We start from the raw sequence: 17,511 nt of genomic DNA, 5'->3' as shown, positions 1-17,511 counted from the left end.
CCGGTAGAATCAGGAGCAGGATGTGTTGCTTTGAACTTTCCTCTAGGAAGTCTAATAGAGACATACTTAAAACGTATAAATAACTAAATACTTTGTATTTTGCCATTCAAAATGTATTATTAAAAATATTTTTAAAATATTTAAAAATGTAAAAAAGTAAACAACAACAACAAAATGTATTATAACAGCCCAGAAGAGTCTAATCTCAAGCAGGATGGGTGGTACCTAGAAACCAGATCCTTTCAGCAGAATGAGTGCCTCAGATGGCATGTTATGCCCTCCTCCAGAGAGATTCCTAGGGCTGCTTCTCTGCCATAGGAAAGTTCCACAGCCATCTGGGATTCTCATACATCCTGATCCAATGGGCTTTGGCTCTCACACAGACCACGTAACCAGCAGTAAAACCACGTTCTGATAGTACTTTGCTTACCTGAACCTCATACTCAAAACAACAAGCTCTAGGGAACTAGATTTATTCTCTAACGGTTCAGCTAATTGTCCACTCCAATGTCAGGGGTAATTATCTGTATTTCCTGAGGCAGAATATGTGTGTGAACATAAACGCACTGTAAATGAACCAACCAATTTCCTCTGAGTTTCTTAAATGGCCAACCTAATATGGTGACCCGAATTGTAAGGAAGGGGGGTGGTATTGGTTTTAAGGCTGTGGGGTAGGAAGGCCTGGTGGACTGTGTCTCTTCCTGAGCATTTCTTTATTTCCAGCCAAGGCTACACCATTATCTCATACATTTTTGTCAGGTCCGAGTGTCCGTACCTTCTCTGACTCTGTGCTGTCAAAGTATAATCAAATGATCTCTGTGATCCCAAGATTTTGTTTTAACGCTTACTCATTTTCTTTCTCATTCCTTTGCGCGCTTTCATATCTTGCCTCATTGGACAGTCTCGTTGGAAGATATCCCATATCCGACAAACAGAAATCCACCACTGCCTGTTTGAAGGTCGGCCGGGTAAGGAGAGGGTCCCAGGAAAATGGTAGCCATGGTATTAAAGTTTTCACTGTGTCTGTATCCCTGCATTTAAGTAAGGAACTAGATAGCAAAGGCAAAAGCAAATGGACATGATGGCAAAATTAAATGAAAAGATGTCCCCAGGATCCCAGGATGCACAGGTGCGGCGGACCACCACCAAGCCACAGGTCATGCTGGTATTGTCTGTGGGGGAAAGAAAGAAACAGTGGAGCAGCTGCTGATAGACATGAGAACAAAAAGACCCCAAATAGCCAACAGGTGTTCCTTGGAAAAAACAGTCCCTTTGAAGAACTGCACTACAACTGGATAGGGTTTTGCTCCCTCCAGTACCAGGTCAGCTCAAGGGGTCCATGGCAAGAAGGACTGAAGGGGCAGAGCCATTGAGCCTGTGGGAATGCTGGGGATTGACCCACGGGGTTCCCTCTTAGGACCCACACAAGAGGGACTGCTGGGGAGGGGTCGAAATTGAACACGATGGGGTGAACAGGGACGGGAAGAGTAATTCCAGACCACAGCTGGGGAGGAAGACAGAGCCAGGAATGCCCAGGGAGCAAGTGACCGTATATGTAAACTACGCAAAACAACAGAAAGAAGCCCTGCAAAGCTAGAGAAACGTTCCTGAATCCCATCTCATTTTAAAAGTTCAGAAAAACAAATTTCACACAAAAATGAACACCAGAAAAATATTAAAGTCAAATCCCAGGCAAAGTTATTAGAAGAAAAAAGAGACCAGGGAGCAGAATAAAAACCCTACGCAAGAGAAGTGTGAGGGCAAGACACGCCTACAAACAGAACAAAACTGTAACCTGGCATTTCAAAATAGTAGAAAATTATATCAGATACAAAAGAACAATATAACATCAGAATTAGCGACACTCAGAAATGAGGGGACATAACTCAGGAAGGAATTAGAAATAAAACTTATTTCCAAAACTTAAGACTAATCTAGGTGCGCCTGGGTGGTTCAGTTGGTTGAGCTTACAGTCTTAATTTTGGCTCCCATGATCTCAGTGTCATGGTATCGAGCCCCCCTCCTCCTGCCCCCCCACCACTGGGCTCTGTGATCGGCCGGGAATCTGCCAGAGATTCTCTCCCTCTCCCTCTGCCCCTCCCCCCGTTCACACATGCATGCTCTTTCTCTCTCTAAAATAAGTAAGTCTTTAAAAAGGGGAAATTAAGACTAATCTAGAAGGAACACAGGAGCAAACATAACGTAATGCCTTAAGAGAAATAGAATGTAAAAAAGAGGAAAATGGTGTTGAGTTGTATAAATTCTTTATATATTTTGAATATTAACCTCTTATTGGATATATCATATGCAAATATCTTCTCCCATTCAGTAGGTTGCCTTTTTGTTTTGTTGATTGTTTCCTTCGCTGTGCAGAAGTTTTTTTTTATTTTGGTATAGTCCCAACAGTTGAATTTTGCTTTTGTTTCCCTTGCCTGAGAAGAAATATCTAGAAAAATGTTTCTACCCCTGATGTCAGATAAATTACTGCCTATGTTCTCTTCTAGGAGTTTTATGGTTTCAGGTCTCACATTTAGGTCTTTAATCCATTTTGAGTTTACTTTTGTGGATGGTGTAAGAAAGTTGGTGGTAATGCAAATTGGTATGGCCACTGTTGAAAATAGTATGGGGGCTCCTCAAAAAAATTAAAAATAGAATTACCATATGATCCAGTAATTCCACTACTGGGTATTTATCCAAAGAAAACAAAAACACTATTTTGAAAAGATATATGCACCCCGAGTTTATTGCAGTGTTATTTGCAATAGCCAAGATATAGAAGAAACCTAAGTGTCCATCCATAGGTGAATGGATAAAGAAGATGTGGTATGTATATGTGTATATATATATATATATATATATATATATATATACACACATACATATATATATACACACACACTTTTTATGGCTGATATTACTCAGCCATAGAAAGAATGAGATCTTGCCATTTGCAACAACATGGATGGACCTAGAGGGTATAATGCCAAGTAAAATAAGTTAGTCAGAGAAAGGCAAATACCATACGATTTCACTCATATGTGGAATTTAAGAAACAAAATAAATGAACAAACACAGAAAAAAGAAACAAACAAAAAACCCCAGACTCTTAAATACAGAGAACAAATTGGTGGTTACCAGAGGGGAGGTGGGGGTGGGGGATGGGTAAAATCGATAAAGGGAATTAGGAGTATACTTACTGTGATGAGCACTGAGTAATGTATAGAATTGTTGAATCACTATTTGTACACCTGAAATTAATATAACACTGTATGTTAATTATACTTCACTTGAAAAAAAGAGAATGTGATAAAGTCAGAAAGAGATGAAGAAATAAAAAGAATTTGAGAGAAAGTTACAAATATTGAAGATGGGCAAAGAAAGATAGGTCTTATGGCTTACAGGAGCTCCTTAAGGAAAAAAAAGCAGTGGAACATAAAGTACTGAAAACTATAATTAAAGAAAACGTTCTTGAAATACAGAAAAATTGAAGCAACAGATGAAAAGTGTATACTGTGTATTTGAGAAGAATGACCCCAGAATAGCTAACACCAAGACATTTTCTGGTAGAACATCTGAATTTTACAGAAAAGGAAAATAAATCCTTTTAGCGTTAGAAGAAAAAAAAGAGTAGGTGATTTAAAAGGGAAAGAAAAATAGGTTATCCTCAACTTCTCCACAACAATATCAGAGGAAAATGGAGTAACATATTTATTTACTCATGTAAAGAAAGTGTGCCAAGGATTTTATATCCAGTATAAAGGACATAAACTCTTATCAACAGGCAAGACCTCAGGGAATGTTGTTCCCATGAACACTTCCTGAAGAATCTTCCGGAAAAGTAGCTTCCGACAACCAATTGACTGAAGAGTCACTGACACAGGATTTGCGTTGAGCATTAAACTAAGTGAGGGTAAGCTCAGAGGATATGGTGTGTGCTCTGACAGTGTTAGAGCACAACTGTTAACAGCGAGGGGGATGAATGGGGACTGTTTGCCCCCCAAAAATGTGTTAGTGTTTTTAGTCATCATGTGGGTGGTAATGCTAGGATTGTTATTCAGGGACTGTTAAGTGTGCAGTATAAGATAAATGAGCATGATACACAGCATTTTAATTCCATCATCCCCTGTAGTCTTTGAAAACCCACATTCTTGGTGTGCAAGAAAGAAGATCAGATATAACAGGAGAAGTTAAATAAGAGCCCTGAAGTCTTAGATTTGAATTGGGAGTCTCAATATGAACTGGTGAGGTATTTTATGTATGGGTGCATTTATCTGTCTATATACAAGTATTTCCTCATGCAGTGGCCAGCCCAATAGCAGCGAGTGAGCCTCCCTTGCTCATTTTTAGAAACCAGGGCCCCTTGAAAAAGAATATCTGATTTCCAGGTCTGGGCAGGAAATATGAAAAATGAACCTGGGATCTCTTGTAATACCAGATAGTGAGGAAGCTATCAGAAACCATAGGGGCTGTGCAGGGGCACCAAAAGCAAATATACGGAGAACAAATTTGATGCTTGACATTCTTCTTGTTCTCCCAAAATCTAGCCATCATAATTAAAATTTTAAAAATCAGGTCATTGTCAGATTTCCTTACACTTATTTTAATCTTGACAAATTTTGTTTTAATACATATTTTAATGTGGGATGCCCCCATAATCTTTTGAGGACTTAGTATTTCTAAAGGTTTCAATCCAGCCTCCTCCAGTCTGTCCATGAGCCCTGCCCCAGCATTTAGAGGGGCCCCTACCTGCTGTAATGACAAAAGAAATCCCCCAGGGGGCAAAATAAACAAGTATAAGTAGAATTGGTTTCCCTGTTTTCCTTTCTTTGTCTTATTTTGTTTTAGGACAACTTTATTTCAGGGAGAATTAGTACTTTGGGATAGATAGTCTAATAAAGGTTTCTCGTGGGACTAGTTCCTTGTCTCACGGTTTTAAAGAATCTTGATAAACTTCCCTGTCCTTCTAAGTGAAAACTGCTATTCCATTGATTATGATTTTATATGTTGAATGAAATAGGTGGTTGAGCCCTATGCTTTATCAATGATGAGCACATACACACCCAAGAAATCCAGGGTAAGTGATTGGCATTTAAATTGGAAGTCTTTTAATTGGAAGCAGTTTCTATCTCTGGTAATAACAGATTTTGAAAATGGTTAGTCTGTCCTTCTTAAACTGATCCAATTCTGGGTTGTAAGGGTTTAGAGGACTTCCTTTCGTTGTGTTCATAGTTCCGCCAATGCCTAGCGGCTGTTCTCCTGCCTGCCTTCAGAGGTCAGATCTCCGTATTTACATAGTTGATTAACCGTGTCTTAGGTGCTAGCATATTGTTCTAGTAAAGTTTCTTAGGTTTCGTAGTCCCTAATAGATAAATTTATGCACATCTCTGAATTGGGTTGTCCCATGACTTTTATACTCCATTCCTTTAGCATCTACAACAGGGGGCCCTCACCTGGGGATCAGTGACCCGTGGGGCATTTGTCCTGCATGCTACTCTGTCCTAAGCCCCAGGGAATTTGAGAAACACCTTCACACCCCCTGAGATTCTTTTCCACTGTCTCTAGAGTAAGGCCTAAGGTCACGTGTTTTCAGAAGTTCTCCAGGTGATCAGTGGGGAGGCACAGCCCGATTCGCAACCCCATTGCCAGGTCCCATGAGTGTGGTGGAGGGGTCCGTGAACCTCTTAAAGTTTTCTGTTAATCTGGTTACGTGTGCATATGCGTGTGCACAGCTTTTTGGGCAGCAGGGGCTATAGTTTTTATCAGATTCCCAAAAAAACCTATAGCTCGCAAAGGGTCATGAACCACTACTGTAATAGCAATGCTTCCTGCCTCCAGTATGCGTCCATCCTGGGTGCATCGGAGGACTGATCACCACAGTGATGACAAAGCATGTCTCCCTTCCGTGGAATTCCACCAGTTAAAGTTCCAGTGTGTCACTCAAGATCCTTGAGTGGACACAGGCTTCTGGGTAATAAAGTCTGCGGCTGAACAGGCACTTGATGGCAAAGAATGAGGAGACATGAAGACCTTTGTGAGCCTCTTAATTACCTGGTTTGTAGTGCTCTTTGCGAGGTTTGCCTGAAGATGCTCAGAGAAAATATTAAAAATTCTTGTGTCTGCATTTTGTACTTTTTCATTTGAGTTACTCATATACTTTGAGGAGTTGGCAGATTCTTATTTGGCAATTAATCCATAAGTACAAATGTGGGACCTAGCTTGTGCAGAGTTGCTAATGATTATGATTGTGTTAACGGCCAAAAAGGTCATGGTAATATGAATAAGAGGCCTCCAAGTTCAGAGTGCTCAAGGCAGTCTAGAACCCCAGCTGCATCCACGTCCATTTTTGTCTGGGGCACACAGGATCTTGTAAGTCTTGGTTCCAAACTGTGGCAAACACAGCGAAGCACTACCGAAATGGAGTTAAGTATCATTTCTCTCGTCCTCCAAATGGCGGGGCTGTAGACCAAGGCCTCTCCTCCTGGGAACAGCAGGGTTGGAGTGGAGTGGGAAAGTGGAAAGGGCACAGTTACCAACGCCACCACCACATGGTCCAAAGCACCCGCTGGGGTTTATGATAAAGCAGATAGCACTGTAGCATGCAGGAAGGACCCAGGCCACCACCAAATCCTGGCAGGCTAGCCAGAGAGAAAACTTAAACCTATTAGAGAGATAGATGTAGAAATTCCAAATCAAAGATTAGCAAACCAAACCCAGCAGTATATGAAGAAGGATAATGTAGCTTGCATGACTAGGGCTAATCCCCAAATGCAAGAACCATCTGCTGTTCGGAAATCTCTTCATCATCGTTATATGAATATACCAACAGTGCAAATCCATATGATTCCCCTGTTAGATGCTTAAAAAGCATTCAATATGTTAGTAACAGATTCCCGATTTTAACAAAAACAGTTCTCAGGAAACTGGAAATTAGCAGATTCTTCTCTATACAATGACCATGGGTATATCTCAGACCCACGGCCAGCATGAGACCTTGTGGAAAACAGTAGAGGCTTTCCTAAAAAAGCCAGAAGCAGCCAAGGGTGCCATTGTGATTGTCCTTATTAATGTCTGAAAATCCTGGCCAATGCAGAAACGCAGAAGAAAGAAGAGGCATATATTGGGAAAGAAGCTGAAAGATTACTATTTGCAGATGATACGATTCTGTACCTGGAAAACCCAAGAGAATCAACTAAAATCTATTAGCATAACAGGCAGCAATAGCTTTTCTACTACCAAAAATAACCAATAGGAAATACATTACTTTTAAAGTTCTCTTCAGACCAGCCACAAAATCTAAAAGGTTTAAAATGAACTGAAGAGTGTAAGCTCTATGACAATGAAATGGCAAAACAGCCAAGAACCATTTAAAAAAGCCCATGAGTAAATAGAAAGTTCTCTCGCCCTGCATTGCAAGATTCCATATTATAAAGATGGCTGTGCTTACCCCACTTAGTCTGATTTCACCTGTGTTACATTTATAGATTATCAATGGATTTTTTTAGGGCAGAACCTGAAAAAAATAAAAAATTCCTTTGATAGAAAATCAGGAGAAAATAATCAGGAAGCTTCAAAGACGGGAAAATCCTTAAGGGGGTTTTTGACTTAAAAGATTTTAAAATGTCTTTATAAAATACAATGATTAAAATATTGTAGTACTGTGTGAATACCTATAATTCAATGGAAAAGAATAGAAAGTAAAGAAAGGGATTCAAAAACATACAGATTAAATAAATGCTAACAATTGCCTGACATATTGGTCAGGAAAGGATGGATTATCGAAAGATGAAAACGTTAGAGAGCTACTTCATACTATATTTTCAAAAAAAAAAACACAAAAGAATTAGGGTGGAATAATTTTTAAATGTGAAAATCAGAACATAAAATGACTATGAGAAATTTTTTTTTATATTTATATGTTCTTGAGGGCAGTAAGACTTTTCTAAGCATGATGTCAAATGTAGCAATGATAAAATTTATGTTGATAAATATATCTGTCTAAAATTTTTCACTTCTATTTGGTGAAGAACACCATAAGGAAAATCAAAATGTAAATAACAAATTGGAAAAAGTATCTGCAACTGATATAATAAATAGTTTCCATCCTTAATGCATGAAAAGTTCTTAAATATAATGAACAGCTCCAATGAACACATTTAAAATAGCTTTCAAATTAACAGTAAATCAGAGACATACAGCAAAAACAGAGGTAGCATTTTTCCCGTATTTTAAAAAACTAAAAACAATAGTAATGCTCACTGCTGGTGAGAATGTGGTGAAATCATAAATCGTACACTATTGGCGCGGTTACAAACTGGCACAACCTCTCTGGAAGATAATTTTGCAATATATATTTATATATATATATGAAGCCTTTAAAAAGGACACAGTCTCTACCCCGGCAGGACCACTTCTAGACATGTATCCTAAAGAGATCATCACCAGAGTACACCAGGGGAATACAGAAATGTCCAAGATTAATAGATAATGTTGGCAAGAATGTGGAGAAGTCATACCGTCAGGCAAAGCTGATGGAAATGTAAGTGGAAAACAGTCTGGCATTTTGACAAAAGGGGAAGCATGGAGTCCTCCTGTGACCCAGCAATTGGACTCCTACGTGCATATCCAAGACAAATTAAAATGTATATCCACAAAACAGTCTGGTACATGAATGTTCATAGCATTACTCACGATAAGCCAGAAAGAGGAAACCACCCAAATACCTGCCAGCTGATGAATGGATAAACAAGATGTGGTCTGTCCATACAATGGGCTATTATTTGGTAATAAAAAGAAGTGAAGTCCATCGTACAATATGGGTGAACCCTGAAAACATTATGGAAAGTGGAAGATGTCTTTCACAAAACACCCACATATGGTAGGATGCCATTTATACGATGTGTCTAGAATTGGCAAATCCATAGGGACAGGAAGTAAGTTGGTGGTTGCCTAGGGCTGGGGGTTTGGCAGGAAAAGGAGAGATACTGCTAACTGGTGCAAAAATTTGGGGGAGGATTATGAAAATGTTCTAAAATTGATTGCGGAGATGGTTGCCTAACTATAAATACGCTAAAAACCATCAAAGTGTGCTTTTTAAGTTCGTGAATTGTATGGGATGCAACTTATATCTCAATGCAGCTGTTAGGGAAAAAAAGGGTTCGAGATGATTCTGCTGACAATAGGGGAAAACCTACTTGTGTTATCTCCTCCTCTGCCACCACGTCGTCCAAGCCGCAGTCTTCTTGTGCCTAGATTCTTGCAGTGGCCTTCAAACTGGCTTCCCGTTCCATATTCTTGTCTCCTGCACAGTCCGTTTTCCACACAGAAGTCAGAGTGACCCTTTTAAAAACACCAGTCAGGTCCTGCAACTTCTCTGCTCAGAGCTCCCGAGACTCCCATCACGTGCAGAATAAAAGCCCGAGTGCTCGCGATAGCCCATTGGGCACCGGTGGTGTGGCTCTTAGCTTTCTGACATCATCTATTTTTGCTATATGTTTGACACTTTTTCATAATTTGAAAAAAAGGAGGGGTGCCTGGGTGGCTCAGACGATTAAGCATCTGCCTTCAGCTCAGGTCATGATCTTGGCGTCCCGGGGTCGAGCCCCACATCGGGCTCTCTGCTCAGCGGGGAGTCTGCTTCTCCCTCTCCCTCTGCCGCTCCCCCTCCTTGTGCTCTCTCTCTCACTCTCACTCTCAAATAAATAAATAAAATCTTTTAAAAATATATTAAAAATTTAAAAAAGGAAAAGACAGAAGGAAAGCAGCTACTTCTGTGGTATACGTTTATGTAAGAAGACCCTGATTCTGAAGACCCAGTGCAAAAGCGTGACTGCTTTCTCCTGGGGAAGATTCGCTGTTCATTTGTCACATGGATGTCCTTACACAGCATCCGAGCAAGGGGGCCTCTTTCCTCTGTACATCGTCTTTTCCATGGAGTTTGGGTTTCTGAGTTTGCGTTCTTGGCTTCTTCAGCCTCTTTGTTTCTCGCATTGAGAAGTCATGATCCAAATTTCAAGCGAGCTTAGTGCATTCGGACCAATATAAAGGAATGTGGGTGAGGGAATAACTTTATTTTCTCCACTCTTTTGGATCGTATTAGTCTTTCAGATCATCTTATTTTTTCTCACTAGGCTGAGTACTTATTTTCACTGACAGGGTTACTTAAGAATAGCTTTTATGGTTTTTTTTTCTTTTTTGTTATAAAACTAATACACATTCATTTAAAAGCTTGAGATACCACGGATAAACAAGTTTACCCATAACTCTACCCCAGCAATGTAGTATTTGTCTATCCTTTCAATATTTTCCTATGAATTTACTTACACTAAACAGATGATATTCTTATAATTTTTGTAACTGCTTTTTTCACTGAACAATGTATCTTGAATAGTTTAACTTAGATGTGTAAATCGCTGTAGAACGTTTGTCTGTGGATGTGCCGTAATCTGTTTAACCAGATTACGACTAGAAGTAAGCTTTGTGATGAACATCCTAGTGGTTTAATATTTGCATATATTTATGATTTCCCCAGCATCATCTTCTGGACATGAAATTGGTTGCCAAAAGGCATGCACACATTTAAGACTTTCAGGACATTTGCCAAATAATTAATTATCTTTATTATTTTTCCATCAAGTACCTTACCCTGTGGTGGATGGAGGTTCTGGGAACAGTGAACCAAGGAATACGTATAATCACTGCTTTGTAAGATGTTACAATGAATCCCCTCCTCCCTCTTTTTTTTTTTTAACAGATGAGGAAACTAATGAACAGGATTTCCCCCCCATAATATCCCATATTTCTATGCAAAAGAGAAAAAATAAAGTTAGAGTTTCCAGTTAGCCAGTTGAACCTTTGGACCAGTGTATCACTATTTTTGAATGGAATGGGACCACATTTCCAGCTGCATCATCCCAGTTCTGCTGTATGCTCAGGCTGCATGCTGACCTCTCAGACCTAGAACATCATAAAAGTTAGAGTAATTTCTTGGCCAAGGACTCTTCATGCACCATGGGTGTGAAGCTTGTGGGAAGGTGTGTGACGTCCTTGAGACAAACATTTACCGACTGACACTCAAACCCAACCCTGCAGGTCTCAGTATCCCTGAAAAAACCTTCATCCTTGCCAAGGAAACAAGCAGTAGTAAGAACCACTGGTACTGGGGCGCCTGGGTAGCTCAGTCGGTTAAGCATCCAACTCTTGAGTTCGGCTCAAGTCATGATTTCAGGGTTGTGAGATCGAGCCCTGTGTTGGGCTCTGTGCTAAGTGGGGAGTCTGCTTGAGATGCTCTCTCCCTTTGCCCCTCCCTCTACTCATGCATGCCCTCTCTGTCTCTAAAATAAATAAATGAAATCTTAAAAAAGCAAAAACTGGTACCTCAGACACTTCCAAACTGCCAGATCTCCCTGAAGGGGAAAGTTTTATAAACCAAAAAAAAAAAAAAAAAAAGGCATTAAAATAATGTCACCTTGGGAACTGTCCAGCACACTTTGTAAAGCAGAGCCATCAAAGTCCCTTGTTTGTTCACCTCGCCCCCTCGATTACACTCTTTTCACTACCTTAATCAGAATTGTTGTTCAGTTCTAGAATTTTTCTCCTAGAACTTGGAGACCTGTGATTTCTTCGTTTCTCCAGTCAGCCACGAACCTGCCCTCACAGTCTAGGTGGGGAGATTGACGGGTCACAACACGGCATCGTGGCAGAGAGTCACGTGAGGCCCTCAGGGGGCACCTGGTTGTCAGTCCCCCGGAGTCTGGACTGATTCATCTTAGAATTTTAGACCCAGATGGGTCTCAGGAATTCTAAGCTCATTATTGTCAACAAGGAGCTAGATTTGAAGATAAAGCCTGCTATTTCCCCTTTCAGGGCTCAGTCTCTTGCCGCTTGGGGTTAGGAGAATTGCCATGAAAACTCAGGATCCTCATTAGGCAAACTTGATTTTTTTTTTTTTTTTAGGATAGAAATATGTAATAGGCCCATACAGAATAGCATTTTAAGTATGATCCCTGCCCCCCCGCCCCCCCCCCCCCGCCCGCCTTCAGCACTGGAGCAGAAGCCATGAAGGACCCATGGCTGTACTTGCGAGAGGAATCAGGGACACCTGACAGTGGTCACTGCTGATTGGCGTTGCTGGGGACAAGGCTGTTGCAAGCTTATGTGGTAGAAGCAAGACTAGCTCTTACTGGGGAACCCAGTACCCCACATCCAAAGGTGTAGCTTACGGCTCCATTCCTGCCCTGAGCAAGCATGGGGGCTCCTTGTGTAGACTTTCCTTTAAGAGTTAAACATGGGTCACCCAACCCAGGGACAAGTGAGAACAGAAAAGGCCCCGTCAATATTACAGGGGGACAACTGGCAGAGACCAGGACTGTCCCAGGCAAACCAGGACATGTGGTCACCTCGCTTAGAGTGATTCCCAGCCATTGTCCCCATGTCCCAGCCAACCGAGAACACCCAGAAGCTCTCAGTTCCCTGCTAACCCAAGAGTTTCACTGGCTTTCTCTACAGCTTCTCCCCGCTCTGTGACATACCTTCAGCCCTGTTGCTGTTACATATACCTACTATACGTCCAGGCTGAAATGCGTGGATTCCACATAAACATGGGTGTTCTTCCTCTGCGTGTGGATCAGCAGTTACCCTTGTCCGTCCGGAGGACGCCTCCAGGTCTCCTGGCCCCGGCCTTCCTTGCTTCTCTGCATTGAGCCACAGGGACAGAGGCCCAGGCCCCAGACACTGCAGCAGCCGCCTTGCTGTCCCCACCCCGCACTCGGCATTCACCTTGCACTTCTGCTGCCTGCTCCCCAGTCAGCCGGAGGAATTCCCGGCTTCCATTCAGTCTCCTTCCACTGCTCACCCTGTGCCAGGCACCAGGCTGAGTATTTTTCGGTCAGTGTCTCACTACCTCGGAGGTGGGTGGTAGTATGATCCCAGGCTTGCAAGTGGAGAAACAGCATAGAGGTGCTTATTGCCGGCCCGGGGCCAAACCGGTAGCCAGCGTGGGGGCTGGGATTCAAATCCAGACGTGTCTTTCTCCAGAGGTGGAGATCTTCACGCTGTGCCACCCTGCTTCCCATCGTTTTGGCAAACTGTGCCTCTTTCTGGGAACTGGCGGTGACCATTGATGGCTCTCTCAAACCAAAACACCTTGGTTTGTAGTCAGCTCCTGGCCTCCATCCCCTGCGTGTCCTTCCTGGACCCGCCGTGGAATCCAGGCTCTGATGCGTGCCTTCCTCACCCGCCACGGCAGCCTGAGCCATCTGCTGGCTCGGTGCCCGCGCACAGGTACCCACCCCCAGCACTGGTGTGCGCAGTGCCTTCGCTCTGTCCTTGCCGCTGTCCTCGTCGGACTGTCCCTGGCTCTCTGGCGCCCACAGCTGCCTCTTGACGCAAATTGCCCTGTGAGCACGGTTGGCCATTCCTGGGGGGCAAGCTTCGAAAGCCCCACCCGGTGGCAACCCAGGCCCCCGATGCCTGCGCTCTGGCCACAGGCTCCTGGTGCTCCCCGGCCGGTGGGGCCAACAGCTCAGTTAAATACAGCACTCAGGGACCCTCCAGCGTGATAGGAGCTTAGGAATGCTGGCTACATATCCTCCTCCTCGGGGGGCTCATGTTTTCTCCTACCCACCCCTCTCTCACCCACTCCCAACTCACCGAGCCCCCAGGAGAGGAGGGGGCTTCAGGGATTCCAGAAACATGGCCAGGTCTCTGGCCTAAGAGCAGGAGTCTTCCAAAGGGACAGGAAAAGGGTCCTAAGTGGAACCTGGGCCAACACCCTCTGGAGTCTTTTTTCTTTTCGAAGGAAGGCTGTCCCCACCTTGTAGCAGGACAGGCTGGTCTTCTTACGTGGCTGCCTTCTTACGTGGCTGGACTGTCTTCTTACGTGGCTGCCTTGGCACATTTCTGCTCTCCCCATGCGCCCCGGCGCCACAGGCCAACAGGGCTGACATGGGTCTGGGCTCAAGGGAGCTCAGAGTGAGCGGCTGAGGCTACTTCTGACCCGGGCCTTAGGGAAAAAGACCATTTCACTTGGGGTTTCTCTTTACTTGCTCTTTCTAGCCTCCGAAGCCTTAATTCCTCAAGGCCTTAGAGAAAGGTACGAGGGATATTGGTGCAAGAAAGTCACAGAGAAATGGTCAAGGTCCAGCGCAGCTTCCTGAGAGGATGCAGAGGACAAGGGTCCAAGCCCTCTGTAATTAATAAGCCCTGTCTGTTTGCCTGAGGTTCCCTCTGCATACTTCCCCCCAGGAACCCCAGGCATGAGGACAGCCTCCTCTGGCCTGATGAACGGCAAGGCGTCCCCAGTGCTGCTTCCCTCAGTTTCTATCTAGTGCTGAGTATAGTAACACTCTGCCCAGAGCCGACTCCCGAAGGATGTTAAGTTGGTCCCAAGAACCAGACTCTGGGCTCTGCACCGCGGCGGCATGGGGGTTGGCACCCACAGCTCTCCTCCCTGAGGGAACACGTCCCTGCCTTGCAGGTTGCTCCATGCCTGTGCCCAGAAAGACTGTCCCCTTCCTAAGGCCTCATGACATTTTGAACTTCCATCTGTTTCTTTCCCCCTTGCAGTATTTGGTATGTCTACCACGGATTGCCCCATCTGTTTGGATGTTGATGTTAGCACCTTCTCCCCCGCTTACCTGCGAGCCGCTGGGTGTTAGGGAGGATGTGGGAGAAAGCCGTGGGTGGGTGGCGGTGGGGGGGGCGACGCAGGCAGGCTGGGGAAAAGGAAGACAGAGGTGAGGACAGGGGGAGATGTCCTGTAGTGCAAGGCCTGCGGTGCCAGGGCAGAGGGGATGAGGGAGAGTGTGGTTGTTGGTTGCCGGGGGGAGAAGGGCAGAGTGGGAGGTTACTGCCCACAGCGCCTGAAGCCACAGCGGCCTGAAGTGGCCACCTCTGTGGAGGGGATATGAACTGCATGCATCTTCATAGCTCTCGGAGAGGAAAGTCCTCCTGTTACAAGGGGGAAGCTGTGAACCGAGCAGATTTTCATAGTGCCCCATCGAGCAGATGGCCTTACTTTTAAATGCATCAACCAGATTTGGCAAGGCTCTTTCTCTCCTGGGCCACCTTGTGAGCGGAACAGGTTCTGTTGCAGCCCAGCCGTGCCTGGCTGCTCGGAGGGGTCCCCTCTTGCTCTGCAGAACTCTGCCGCTATCATCCCGTTGCTCGGTGCCCCCGGGGAGACAGAACTTACCCAGACTCAGTCTGCTCTCTCCCCTCGTTTTCCAAAAATAAAAGTAATACGTCCTCTCAGAAAGAAAGAAGAAAAAAACCTCTCCTTTCTAATGCAAAAAAACAAAAAACAAAAAACAAAAAACAAACAAAAAAAAAAAAACCAGAATGCAAGGGAAGCTATAGGGGAGGAATCAGGATTATAGCAATTCCCCCCCCACCCACCTTTTCTCCCCTCCCCTCCCCACCCCAGGCTCATGAGTCGCATCTGAGCTTGCGCCCTTCACCACCTCTGCTCGCGCCAGGCATGACAATGAGATGGAGAGATTGCTCCTCTCTCTGGGGGTCAGGCCTATGGCAGGGGCCAGTGTGGGAGCCACAGACCACCTCCTTCATTCCCCCTCCCTCCTCCCAGTGGTTCAGTCCAGCTATACCTGGAATTACAATGAAAATAAGAGCTCACCTTTGAGAGCTTCCTGCGTGAAGCTGTCTCTATGTCATTACATCTCATTGCGTCCCTCCTCTGAGAAAAGTGTGAGTTGCCCCTCTTTCAAGCGAGAAACTGAGGCTCAGAGAGGCAGAGGAAATGCCCGTGGCCCAGCGGCTCACATGGGCTGCATCCAGATCTGTGGCTGGGCGGGCTGCTCCTGACAACCAGCCCCTACAGAACTCTCCGGATCCTCCCCCCCCCCCTCGGGTGGGGGGCTCCACATAGCTCAAGAATGATACTTGTAGTAGAGTCTACGACCACAAAACACCTTTACCTTCTCAGAGCGCTTTCCTATCTCCTGTCAAAGCATAACCGCTTTCAACACAGACAGGACAGTCATCACAAGCCCCATTTCCTAGCGAGCAGAAGGAAAGATTAATATTGAATATGTCCCTTGTGCCAGGAACTCCGATCGTCTAGCCTCCACCCCCCCCCCCCCCCCCCGCCCCGGCCACCACTCACTGGTCTTGTTGCACAGGTGAGAATGCTGGAGCATGGTGAGGCCAGTTCCCGGGGAAGCTGTCCTGCCACCCAGCCCATGTTCTATCCACAGGTCCACGGGGCAGCCAGTTCTTTCTGGAAAGGACCTGATAGAACAGCTTAAGGCTTCGCGGGCCACAGGGTCCCGAGTACAACCATACGCAGCCGTGCTGTTGTAGCCCAGGGCAGCCGACGACAGGACCTGAGCAAGTAGGCCTGGCTACACTGGGTGGTAGCCCCTGCCGTGGTCAGCCCGCTTGTTTGGAGTCGAGAACCTCTGGTGTAGCTAGCTGTCCTTCATTCAAGCTGGACTCCAGTGCCACGGCCAGGGCTCTGCACCCCAGGCCCAAAAGATGACCTTCAGATGCTGTCTGAGGGTCTGAAAGATTCATTGCAGCTTCATGGCCTGGAGCTTCTCAGGGAACTGTGATGGCCAGGAGGCTCCCTCGGGGGTCCAAGTGGCCAGTGGCCCTCTAGTCCCTGATGGCCCGCACGTCACCCCACCCCCAACGCAGCCAAGCTGCAGCTGCCTCCCCAGGAACCCCCAACCCTTGGTCCCCTCTGCCCATAATGAACGGGCCAGAGGTGCGGAGCCGTGGCTCGGGCCATCCTTCCGTGTCACTTCCCTTGGGGTCGGCAAGCCTCTCTGATTGGCGCTCCAAGTGGACAGCACAGGACAGCCCGCCAGAGGGTCACTGTTATTTACAGCAGCGGCTGGTAGTGGGTCTTGGCACGGGGAGCCCGGTGCCCGTGACTGCTGCCACCTGCCAGCCAGGAAGTGCAGGGGGGTCCCTCGAGGCTGGAGCAGTCACGTGGCCAACACCCCCCCACACCTGCCAGAGCTTGGGGCTGGGTACATACAAAGGAGGCACAGCCCCCCGGCTACCTCCAGAGGCTCGGCCCCCGCACACACAGCATTGCGACCCGGGGCTGGGGGCTGGCTGCCTGAAGCTTTGAGGAAATTCTCCCAGAGGACCCAGAGGTTTCAGGCAATCCCCGGAAATATTGCACAGCCAGTTTGGGAGGAGGCCAGGACCTCCCTCCGTGAGGCATGGCCTGCAGTGTGCCGTCATGCCGTAGTTGTCCTCTCAAAGCTTGGCCCCCGGGAGTCCCGGTCTCTGCATCCTACCCCTGTAAGCCAGTTCCCCGGAGAGGGAGTTAGATTGGGCTGGCTTTGGTCAGGTGTCTGTGCTGGACCACCAGCTGGAGAGGCTGCCCCCGGGGGGGAGGGCTCGCTCCTCAGATGTGTCTGCAGCTTGATGTAGGAGCTGGAGTCACAGGGCCTGGGCCTTCAGCCGAGCTCTGCAGCCAGTTAGCCATGTGGCCTTGGGCAGCCCATTCCCCAACCTGGGCCTTGGTTTTCCCATCAGGTC

The 17,511-nt window shown here is 45.8% G+C and overlaps 1 protein-coding gene across 2 annotated transcripts in view; it reads left to right on the top strand.

Annotated features, from left to right (window-relative positions):
- SLC35F3 (solute carrier family 35 member F3) overlaps positions 1-17,511 on the top strand; it is a 400,491-nt gene that overhangs the window by 222,214 nt on the left and 160,766 nt on the right. The window lies entirely within an intron of this gene.

This window comes from Zalophus californianus, chromosome 15, assembly GCF_009762305.2.
Source record: "Zalophus californianus isolate mZalCal1 chromosome 15, mZalCal1.pri.v2, whole genome shotgun sequence".
In the NCBI taxonomy this organism is placed as follows: Eukaryota; Metazoa; Chordata; class Mammalia; order Carnivora; family Otariidae; genus Zalophus; species Zalophus californianus.
Note: the sequence above shows the minus strand (reverse complement) of the source record. Positions and strands in the feature narration are given on the sequence as shown.